The sequence below is a fragment of the Aotus nancymaae genome, unplaced genomic scaffold (genome assembly GCF_030222135.1).
Source record: "Aotus nancymaae isolate 86718 unplaced genomic scaffold, 86718_ANA_hifiasm-v0.15.2.pri h1tg000057l, whole genome shotgun sequence".
Taxonomy (NCBI): Eukaryota; Metazoa; Chordata; class Mammalia; order Primates; family Aotidae; genus Aotus; species Aotus nancymaae.
Window position 1 is genome coordinate 23,751,229 of NW_026988471.1, and position 11,173 is coordinate 23,762,401.

Here is an 11,173-nt window from a genome sequence, read left to right on the forward strand (position 1 = left end):
GGTTTCACCATGTTGGTCAGGATGGTCTCTATCTCTTGACTCCATGATCCGCCTACCTTGGCCTCCCAAAGTGTTGGGATTACAGGTGTGAGCCGCCATGCCTGGCCCCTAGTTGGTTTTTTACACTGTCATGCCCACCTCTGAGTGGTGCCCTTGTTTTAACTTTTTTTTTTTTTTTTGCATACTCACAAACCAATTAGCATGCATTCCCCTATTCTGAGCCCATAAAAACCCCAGACTCACTCACACTGGGAAAGAAACCACCCCCACATCCTCTCTCTGCTGCAATCTGTTCCATCACTCAAAAAATTCTTCTCTGCCCACCTCACCCTTTGAATTGTCAGTGTATCCTCATTCTTCTTGGATGCAGGACATAAGCTCAGGAACTGCCAAACACAGATACAAGCCATAACACAGATGGACGGAGTGGGTGGGTTACCTCCAGTAGCAGGTCCGGGTCACCAGTTGGCAAAGTGGCCGAGAAAAATTCTGTGTCAATAGCAGCATGAGAATGGAAAAATACAGTAAATGTTGGATAGGAATTGAAGTTAGCAAACAAAAGGACATCCTATTAAAGATGGTCAGTAGGCAGTTAGATATTTGAGATGAGCACAGATAGGAGGCCTCGGGTGCAAACATTCAGTCACTCCCTCAAAACTTAATATTTATTATGTGTTCAACAATGGTCTAGGTACTGGGCATATAGCAGTGAACAAAACAAAGTTTCTATCAACTTTTAAAGTTTCCTCATCTCTGAAAATATTTTTCAGCTATTCTTTTATTTACTTACATATAGTAAGCATCGTTATACTATGATCTGTATCTAAAAGGTCTGTATCTGAAGTCTTTGCTGGTCTGTTTCTGCTGTCTGTTGTTTCTGCTGCATCTCACTCATATGATCTTATTTCCTTGCATGCTTGGTTAGTTTTGAGTTTGGATATACATTTTACTCGTAGGGGTCTCCTGAGAAATAAAATGAAGCTATCTTTCTCTAGAAAAGATTTACTTGTTTTTGTTTATGCCAGTTTAGATGCCTTTAATTCCAAGGCTTGTAGTTACTTGGTCTACCCTAGAGACGTGAATTAGGCTTCAAGTCTGTGTGAGGACTGGCTCATGGTTTCCACCAATCAGAAATGATTTTCTTTTTTTTATCTTCGCCTGCTTTCTTCAGCATGCAGGCAACTCTTCCTATAGTTCTCTGGATGTGAGCAGGAGAAGGCAGTTTACTTCTATGTGTTTATCCTAATGGTGTAGCCCTTTGGGGTCCAGCTTTATATGTGGGTCTATTACGTTGCATTGGGCTTTGATTTTTTTTGTCCTCTCCCTTATGAATCTGTCAAAATTACCATTCAGTTTCATAGTTTATGTAAACAAATACTCTCAAAGTATAAAATGGCTGCTTGCTTCTTTGGGTTCTAGCTTTTGCTTAGATTTTTTACTTAATGAATTCTTTCTAGATTTTGATATGTTTGGTGCTTTTATGAAGATATTCAAAATGTTTTACTTAGCATTTTTGTTGTTTTCAGCAGAAATACTGGTCAAATAATCCAGTCCATGGTTATCAGAAATCTTCCTAATGTGATTTAATTTCTGTCCTGAGATGAATTTATGTTACACTTTTGTTTGGAACTGAGTCATGTGGGGAAAGAGGCAGGGTGCGGGGCATGCGTTTTCCTGGTATAAATTATGAGAGAATTGGCATGGTTCTGGAGCTAGCTGCTGTCATGGGGATTTTCTGTGGCAGTGTCTTCTGGGGCCAGCATTTGTAGCAACAGTTTTCTGTTTCTGCAGTTTTGTGATCATGGAGGAAGTAGCAGCTCCTGTCAGTGGGACTGTTCTGAAAGTTGTTTGTGTGAAACCTCAAAAAGCTCTTTATTTCTTCATCCCACCCATTGATTCTGTGAGCTACTGCCCTTAATAAATTTCTTCCATTTAAAAATGATTATAGTTTTAATGCAATAATTTAATTGCAGATGCCAACATTATACATAATTGCATACACCAAAATTATACATTTTTTGGTATAATTTGTTTGAGAAAATAAGACCAAGGGAGCTAACCAAACCAAGCATACATTTTGGCATATACAATTAAAAACTAAATGTAACCAAAGTAGCAATCTATTAAAAACTTACCACAAACCCCATTCTTAATGATAAAACATTAGCAGCATTCCCTTTAAAAAAGACAATGGTACCCAATATTGCCACTTCTGTTTAACATTGTCTTGAAGAACCGAGCCAGTTCAGGAAACTGTGGAAAAGAAAAAGAAAAAATGTATAAGGATTAAAAATGACTGTACAAAAGTATCATTATTTTCAGATTATATGATTCTCTACATAGAAACCCCCCAAAGTCTATAGGTAAATTTATTAGATATAAAATCAATATTTATGAATTGATTATATTTCTAAAATAGCAATAGACAGAAAATACAATTTGAAAATATAATTTACAGTAGCAACAAGCCACAACAAATATATCATACAAAAGATTAGTAAAACCTCTAAAAGAAAAGAAACTGTATTGAGAGCTGTTAAGGAATATCTAAGCTGGCCCAATACAGTGGCTCACGGCTGTAATCCCAGCACTTTAGGAGGCCGAGGTGGGTGGATCATTTGAGATAAGGAGTTCCAGACCAGCCTGGCCAACATGGTGAAACCCTGTCTCTACTAAAAATACAAAAATTACCTGGGTGTGGTGGTACAGGCCTGTAATGTCAGCTACTCAGGAAGCTGAGGCAGGAGGATTGCTTAAACCCGGGAGACAGACGTTGCAGTGAGCTGAGATCATGCCACTATACTCCAAGCCTAGGTGACAAAGTGAGATTCTTGTCTAAAAAAAAAAAAGAATACATAAGTAAATGAGAAGATATACCATGTTCATTGTTAGATAAAAGTGTAAAGATGTCAGTTCCCCTTAAATTAATCTGCAAAACCAGTGCTATTACACGTACAATCCCAAAGAGAATTTGACAAGATAATTCTAAATTTTATGTGGAAGAACAAAGGATCAGTAATAGTTAAGACATTCCTGAGAAAGAACAATTTGGGAATACCAGATATCCAGACTTATCTTAGACCCTCTAAGAGTAAATATCAGCTTGCCATCCATGTATTCAGATCCTCCAGATCACGTTCCACCTTATCTATCCTGCCTCATCTGCCTCTACTCCTCAGCATGAAACGTTTATTGATCTCACAGTCTGCTAAATTTGAGCTGTGGCCACCTCCCTTTGCCTTTGCTATTTCTGTTTTCCTTGCCTTTAATTTACTAACTAACTCCTCTTATCTTTTTTTTTTTAATTCAGTCTCCGTAGAGACTGTCAAAAATCACCAATGCCAACTATATTGCAAGTCGTCACCACGAGGTATTGGGAAGTTTTCAATTAGCAATAATCGCGCCTCAGATAAACCTCATTGGCTACGATGATACTGCCACTGCACAAAGCTACTCCTCCTTTCTGTCATCCCCTGGCCTGGCCCTACTCAAATATTACCTCCAATATATTTATATATTTTTGGTTCTTCAGTTTATATAAGTCTCTTTCCTCCAAACTCTTATTTATTTATTTGAGACAGAGTTTCGTTCTTGTCACCCAGGCTAGAGTGCAATGGCACTATCTCCTCTCACTGCAACCTCTGCCTCCCAGGTTCAAGTGATTCTCTTGCCTCTGTCTCCCAAGTAGCTGGGATTACAAGCACCCGCCACCATGCCCAACTAATTTTTTGTATTTTGTTTTATTTTATTTTTTTTAAGACAGGGTTTCACCATGTTGGTCAGGCTGGTCTTGAACTCCTGACCTCAGGTGATCCACCCACCTTGGCCTCCAAAGTGCTTGGATTGCAGGTGTGAGCCACCATGCCCAGCCTTAATTTTTGGTATTTTAGTAGAGACAGAGTTTCAGCATGTTGGCCAGGCTGGTCTTGAACTCCAGACCTCAGGTGAGCCACCCCCCTTGGCCTCCAAAAGTACTGGGATTACAGGTGTGAGCCACCATGCCTAGTCATCCTCCAAACTCTTATGCCACTTTTTGTCTCTGCTATTTATTCTTGTATTTTCTCATAGATAGCATAGAAAGAGAGGAGAAAAGGGAGAGGGGAAAACAGAGCTGGGCATTCAGAAATAGCCATATGTAAGCCTAATACAGTTGATTAGTAGGTCTACAGTGTCCCTGAGCATGGATCCAAGCTCTGACAGAAAGCTTGCCAAGTGCCATTAAACACTCACCAGCTGGCTTATGTGAGAAACGTCTTATAGCCTGATAGGAACTTACATAATCGGTGGCAACCTTGAAGTTGTTTTCAGGAATAGGAGCTATTTTTACCTCTCTTCATCTGGTTAACAGTTTATCTATGAAAACAAAAAGACAAAAAACCCAGACCCAACCTGAACGTCCACCAACACGTGTTCTGGCTACGTTACAGGGCAACCACAGGCAGCTAGTTTAAACAAAAAAAAATGAGACAACTCCATGTCACTGACAGGGAATTATCAACGAGAGAGATAAGAGAAAAAAGATCAAGGTGCAAGACAGCGTCGCCATGTGTGGCTTTTCTTGTCTGTTTGTTTGTTTAATACTCGTGATTTTGAACACACAGAGAAGAGACTTCGGTAATTGTGTGTGCCCAAGGAGAGAGACTGGAAGATAAGGTAAGAGTAGAAGACTGTCTTTCCACTGAAAATCTGTTTACACCCTTTGTATTTCGTACCCTGTGTAGCTCTTGACTACTCAACACATATATGTTGAAGAGGAAATAAAAGGAAACAAAGATATTGGAAACAAACCAGCAAATTAGATGGTGTCAAAGGATAGAAGTTTGATTTTTGTACTACATCTTAGAAGACCAAAAGTAATGCCTAGCCAGGACAGCACGCTCCTCATTAAAATTAAGACGACCTTCTATCCAGACCAGGAAGACTTTCAGCTAAAGTGTGACGTGGAAGAAGGACAAAGCCAAGCTACAGCTGCAAAATTCAATACCTCTGAAAAGATACTTGCATCAGAATTACATTTGAGAGAGAAGGGGTTGCTTAGCACTGGTTATTCCAGAAAGAGAACCAAATTAATAAATACATTAAATTGAAAAAGCCAAAAAATAACCCTTTGTAGTTGCAAACCACGTGCTAGTTTTGTTTGTTTGCTTGTTTGTTTGTTTGTTTTATGGAGTCTCGCTCTGTCGCCCAGGCTGGAGTGCAGTGGCAGAATCTCGCTGCAACCTCTGCCACCTGAGTTCAAGCAATTCTCCTGCCTCAGCCTCCCAAGTAGCTGGGATTACAGGTGTGCACCACTACATCCAGCTAATCTTTTTATATTTTTGGTAGAGACGGGGTTTCACCATGTTGGCCAGGCTGGTCTTGACTCCTGACCTCAAGTGACCTGCTCACCTCAGCCTCCCAAAATGCTGGGATTACAGGGGTGAGCCACCGCCCCCAGCCCACATGCTAGTTTTAAACCCATTTCCTGCTGGAAGGAGAGAAGAGGTCTGTGACTTCTGCTCAGCTCCACCATGGAGACCAAATCAAGTAGGCGTTGGAACTGCTGCTTCAGGTGAATGGTAACCAGAAACCCAGGGAATTTATAGAGAGGGCAAGGTCAAAGATCTGAGAACAAGACTTAAGTCATGGTCAACACCTGCCAATGCAATGGCGTAGGCATGACAAGGCTTGAAGGCTGAGAAATGCCACTAAACCATTGACAATCCCCAGGGTTTCCCTTGAAAAGGTATTACTGAAAAAACAAAATCAAACAAACAAAAAAGGTATTAATGGGCTTCAAAACAGAAAAACTGTTAGTTTGCTGTGAGGCTTCTGTTTTATTTTTTATTTTATTTATTCATTTATATATTTATTTATTTTTGAGACAAGAGTCTTGCTGTGTCACCTAGGCTGGAGTGCAGTGACACAATCTCAGCTCATTGTAACCTCCGCCTCCTGGGTTCAAGTGATTCTCCTGTCTCAGCCTCCCGAATAGCTGTGATTACAGGTGTGTGCCACCACACCCAGCTAATTTTTGTATTTTTTAGTAGAGAGGGGGTTTCACCATGTTGGCCAGAGTGGTCTCAAATTCCTAACCTCAAGGTTCCGGCTTCCTGATCTGCCAGCCTTGGGCTCCCAAAGTGCTGGGTTAACTAGCATGAGCCACAGCACCTGGCTGTAGCTTCTTTACTTTCTAAAGAAAATACGGCAGGATGGATGGATAACTTTGGGATTCAAATGTCAGATTCATAACTATATTCTTCAGCAAGGATAGGAAAGCAGGTTCACCGATGTGTTGATCAAGAGTAGGCTATTAACAGGGGTCCATGGCACACGGTCTGGAGGATCTCAACATTTAAATCAGGATAAGGTAAGGATTCTTTATACTAAAAGTATTAATGAAGACATTATAACAACCTCCACAATCCCAGTGGATTCTCAGAATTGGTGAATTATTGATGGCTAAAGAAGAGAAAAAGAAACCAGAATTTCCCCTAGAAAAAGCGAACACATGGCAGAATTAAGGTCTGGAGTAGCAACACGCAAATGGTACGGACAGGCCTCTGCCGCTTATCCAGATCTCTGACCAGTGAGTTCAGTGCATGGGGGCCAGCTGATCTCCAGCCCCAATCAAGGGGCTCTGGTGAGCCAGCTGGGCTCAGATGAGTGACTTCACAGCCTGATTTGCTTTCAGTGTGAGAGAGTATGTCGCAAACTATCACTGTGAATATTTGGCCACTTATTTTTTGGCATTTTTCACACGAGAATTTATTGACCACATTTGAAGCCTGGGGAGATGAGAGATGACCCCACATTTTCTTTTGCTGTGGCAAAGAAGACCATCTAGTGGGAGCCTAGAGGCTTGAGGATTCTTGCCCTTCTCACCTGTGACAATGCCACTTCTCCTAGAGAATTTCCCCATTCCTCAACCTTAAGGATTTCAGGCACAAACTATGAATCACGAAGAATCTGACAGCAGCTCTAGAAGCCTCCAAAGAGAATTGCACTTCAGCAACAGTGGGGCAGGGGGTGGAGTGTAAATAGAAAAGAACAGCGGATGGCCTGAATCAATATGTGTCCCGCTTTGTAAAGAGCCACAAGTGTTTGACTAGAGAAAAAGGAAAACAGGCGAGAGTAATGAGAAAGAGACACCAAGATCAAGAGGAATGGGGGAGAAGGAGATTTCCGTGAAGTGTAACTGTGAGTCATGGATAGGTCTTTATTAACAGACTTTGAAGGATGTAAATAGAATTGGAACTCCTTTATTTATTTTATTTTAATTTTTAATTTTTTTGAGATGGAGTCTCACTCTGCTGCCCAGGCTGCAGTGCAATGGCACAATCTTGGCTCACTGCAATCTCCAGCTCCCAGGTTCAAGTGATTCTCCTGCCTCAGGATTGCAGGCATGGGCTACCATGCCTGGGTAATTTTTGTATTTTTAGTAGTGATGGGGTTTCACCATGTTGGCCAGGCTGGTCTTGAACTCTTTACCTCAGGTGGTCTGCCCGCCTCAGCCTCCCAAAGTGCTGGGATTACAGGTGTGAGCCACTGCACCTGGCCTGGAAATCTTTTTAAATACTTTTCGTTGCTGGCCACTGTTTATTTGACTGTGATTTCATGCAGAGACATAGGACCATGGAGCTCAGGTCTCTCTTTGGGTCACACCAGGCTCCTGAAAGGTGACTGTAGTATAGTAAATAGGCAAGTGGATTCATTATTCTTGGAGAATGAGAGACTGGATTGAAACAAAGAATAGGAGTGGGATGGGTGTGGTGGCTCATGCCTGTAATCCCAGCACTTTGGGAGGCCAAAGCAGGAGGAGTTCAAGACCAGCCTGGCCAACATGGTGAAACCCCATCTCTACTAAAAATACAAAAATTAGCTGGGCATGGTGGTGTGTGCCTGTAGTCCCAGCTATTTGGGAGGCTGAAGCGGGAGAATCACTTGAACCAAGGAGATGGAGGTTGTGGCGAGCCAAGATCAAGCCACTGCACTCCAGCCTGGGTGACACAGAAAGACTCCATCTCAAAAAAATAAAAATACAAATAAAAAATAGGAGTGGTTGTGTGGTTTAAAAATCAAAGCCCAAGAGCATGGAACTAGACATGGCTTTATGCATAGGCCAGAGAGAATGTCACCAAGGTACTCTCTAAAGGCATAGCTCCATGTTGGATAACAAAGCATTCATCCACTCATTCAGTAAACATTTATCAAATACCTACTTACTTAACAGGTATTGTATTAGGTGCTGAAGATTAATTATAAACAAGGCACACATCCTTAGTGTGTGAATCTTAAAGACTAAGACTGAGCACAGCAACTATGGCTCATGGGCCAAATCTAGCCTGTGTTTGTAAGTAGTTTCGTTGAAACATAGCCACACACATTCATCTACATATTGTCTTTTTCCTTCCTTCCTTCCTTCTTTCTTTCTTTCTTTCTGTTTTCTTTCTTTCAGGTCTCACTCTGTTGCCCAGGCTGGAGTTCAATCACACCTCACTGCAGCCTGGACCTCCCACACTCAAGCTGTCCTCCCACCTCTACCTCCCAAATAGCTGAACTATAGGTGCATGCCACCACATCCTGCTAATTTGTTATTTTTTATAGAGATAGAGTCTTGCTTTGTTGCCCAGATTGTCTCAAACTCCTATCCTCAACTGATCCTCCTGCCTCAGCCTCCCAAATGCTGGGATTACAGGTGTGAGCCACTGTACCCCACCTTAACCTTTATTTCTAAATATCAAATACAAAGATAAATAATGAGGCCAGGCATGGTGGTTCACACCTGTAATCCCAGTGCTTTGGGAGGCCGAGGCAGGTAGATCACTTGAGGCCAGCAGTTCAAGGCCAGCCTGGCCAATATGGTGAAACCCCATGTCTACTAAAAATGCAAAAATTAGCCAGGTGTGGTGGCAGGTACCTGTAATCCCAGCTACTCAGGAGGCTGAGGCACAAAAATCACTTGAACCCCGAAGGCAGAGGTTGCAGTGAGCCGATATTGCTCCACTGCACTCCAGCCTGGGCAACAGAGTGAGACCTTGTCTCAAAATATATATATAAATGATGACTATCATCTTTTCTTAAATCCAAACTTATTCATTATAAGTAGGCAGAAGCATCTGCCTGCTTTTTATGTCTTTAAGTTTAGCTGTACCTTAGCATTATGTATTAAAATACAATTTATTTCATTATAAATTATTTTTCCTTCTCTTTTATATTGTAGGTAAATATGAATTTTAAGAAATTGTGTGATTATATAGGCTATATTACTTGTAAATTTCATTTTGGCAAGTTAGAAATACTTTTTAAAAGAGCTAATGGTGGGTTTTATAGGATTAGAACCCCTGTCCTGGAACATTAAATGAAGTTTTTTTTTTTAATTTGTTTTTGAGATGGAGTCTGCCTGTCGCCCAGGCTAGAGTGCAGTGGCACAATCTCGGCTCACTGCAACCTCCACCTCCTGGGTTCAAGCAATTCTCCTGCCTCAGCCTCCTGAGTAGCTGGGATTACAGGCTTGCACCACCACATCTGGCTAATTTTTGTATTCTTAGTAGAGATGGGGTTTTACCGTGTTGGCCAGGCTGATCTTGAACTCTTGACCTCAGGTGATCAGCCTACATTGGCCTCCCGAAGTGCTGGGCTTATTAGGGGTGAGCCACTGTGCACAGCCAAATGAACTTTTAAATATAGCTGCAGACCTATAGTCTACACATACAAACCCCTATGTGTCCATATATACCGCACATAGAAAGCAAATCTCTTTTTATAATACAGTTTGTTATTATAAACCATCACATATAACGTATGTCATAACCACCTCCCAGGGACATAACTTCCTATGGAAAGATTGAACCTAACTTGTCTTTAAATATCCTTCCTGGTCAGACTCATATTCTTGGAACAGGACAAAACTCAAACAATTTTGGCATACATTATTACTTCCAGCATACATTATTACTTCCGCAGCTTGAAAAGAGCCATGCTTCTTGTCCTTAAGATTTCACTGTCTATATACATCTGAATTTAGATATTCAGTATACATGATATTGTAGTGCAAGTTACAATAGCTGCAATTACGCAAACATCCTTAAAAAACGTTCACCCTCTCTTCCCTTGGAGTAATATCCAACAAGATGCAGGACTGTTGTATGAAGATGTGTATCTCATCATTTTATCCTTTAATCACCACGGAGGCCACAGGGGGCAGGGCAGCTTTACAGATTGCAAGAATCCAAACCCTTCTTTTCTTTGCTTTTTATCTGCCTTCTTCCCCTCTTCATCTTTGTTTTCCTCCGTGTTCCTCTCTTCTCCCTCCCACTCTCTTGCATTTGCTGAGCCTCCACAGTTTGAGTCACAGGCTGCATCCTGTCTTGAAGGCATGATGATTAGTCAGGGATGCAGGATCAGCCTTCCCCGGGCTTTCTGTGGACATCTGGGAATCTGGGAGGCTTCAGGGAGACCAGGGCTGCTGGCACAGCCCATGCGCCTCGGGAGTTTTTGCTGAGACCAAGGGCAGTGACAGCACCAGAGATAGAAGGGATACAGGAGAGTCAGTGCTGGACACTGATGGAGGCTGTGCAGGGGAGGTAGAGAGGGAGTGTTGCCATCTGGGGACTCAGCAGAGGCACAGATGGCGTGGCAGATAGGGGTCAACCTGCCTGCCTGGTCTCTGAGGAGAAACCTCTGACCGAATGGGACCCCGAGTGCCGACAGTAAGCTGGTCATCTCCCTGGGGTGTCACTAGGGATAGGCATGACACAGAGTGAGAGTTCCCCCACCTGCAGCTGCACATGGGACCAGCCTTTAACCTCCCTTCTCTCTCCTCTGCCTCGGTCCTCATCCCTCCTCCCGCTCCCTCTAGAGAAACAGCATTCTGGCATTTCTAGCATTTGCTATGAGGTAATGCTCTGGAATTCCCAGGTATTCAAATTATATAAACCAGGGGACTCAGAGGAAGAGACGGTGCTGTCGGACTCCAGTGCTGCAGCCAAGCAGGAAGGGCTTCCCTCCTTCATTTCATCAGGCTGTTTGAAACCAAGGCGCTGGGTTTTTTGCGCCTTTCATATATTTTCAACTTAGAGTCCATGTGAGAACCGGACTCTTTTACTGAAACATAGCTACACACATTCATCTACATATTGTCTTTTTCTTTTTTTTTTTTTAGACAGGGTCTCACTCTGTTGCCCAGGCTGGA

General features: G+C 42.2%; 1 non-coding gene across 1 annotated transcript; it reads right to left on the reverse strand.

Annotated features, from left to right (window-relative positions):
• Positions 1 to 3,310: 3,310 nt before the first annotated feature.
• LOC135269874 (U4 spliceosomal RNA) lies at positions 3,311 to 3,452 on the reverse strand. The gene has a single exon (XR_010338113.1). It is a non-coding gene; the product is annotated as a U4 spliceosomal RNA (small nuclear RNA).
• Between the last annotated feature and the right edge of the window lie 7,721 nt (positions 3,453 to 11,173).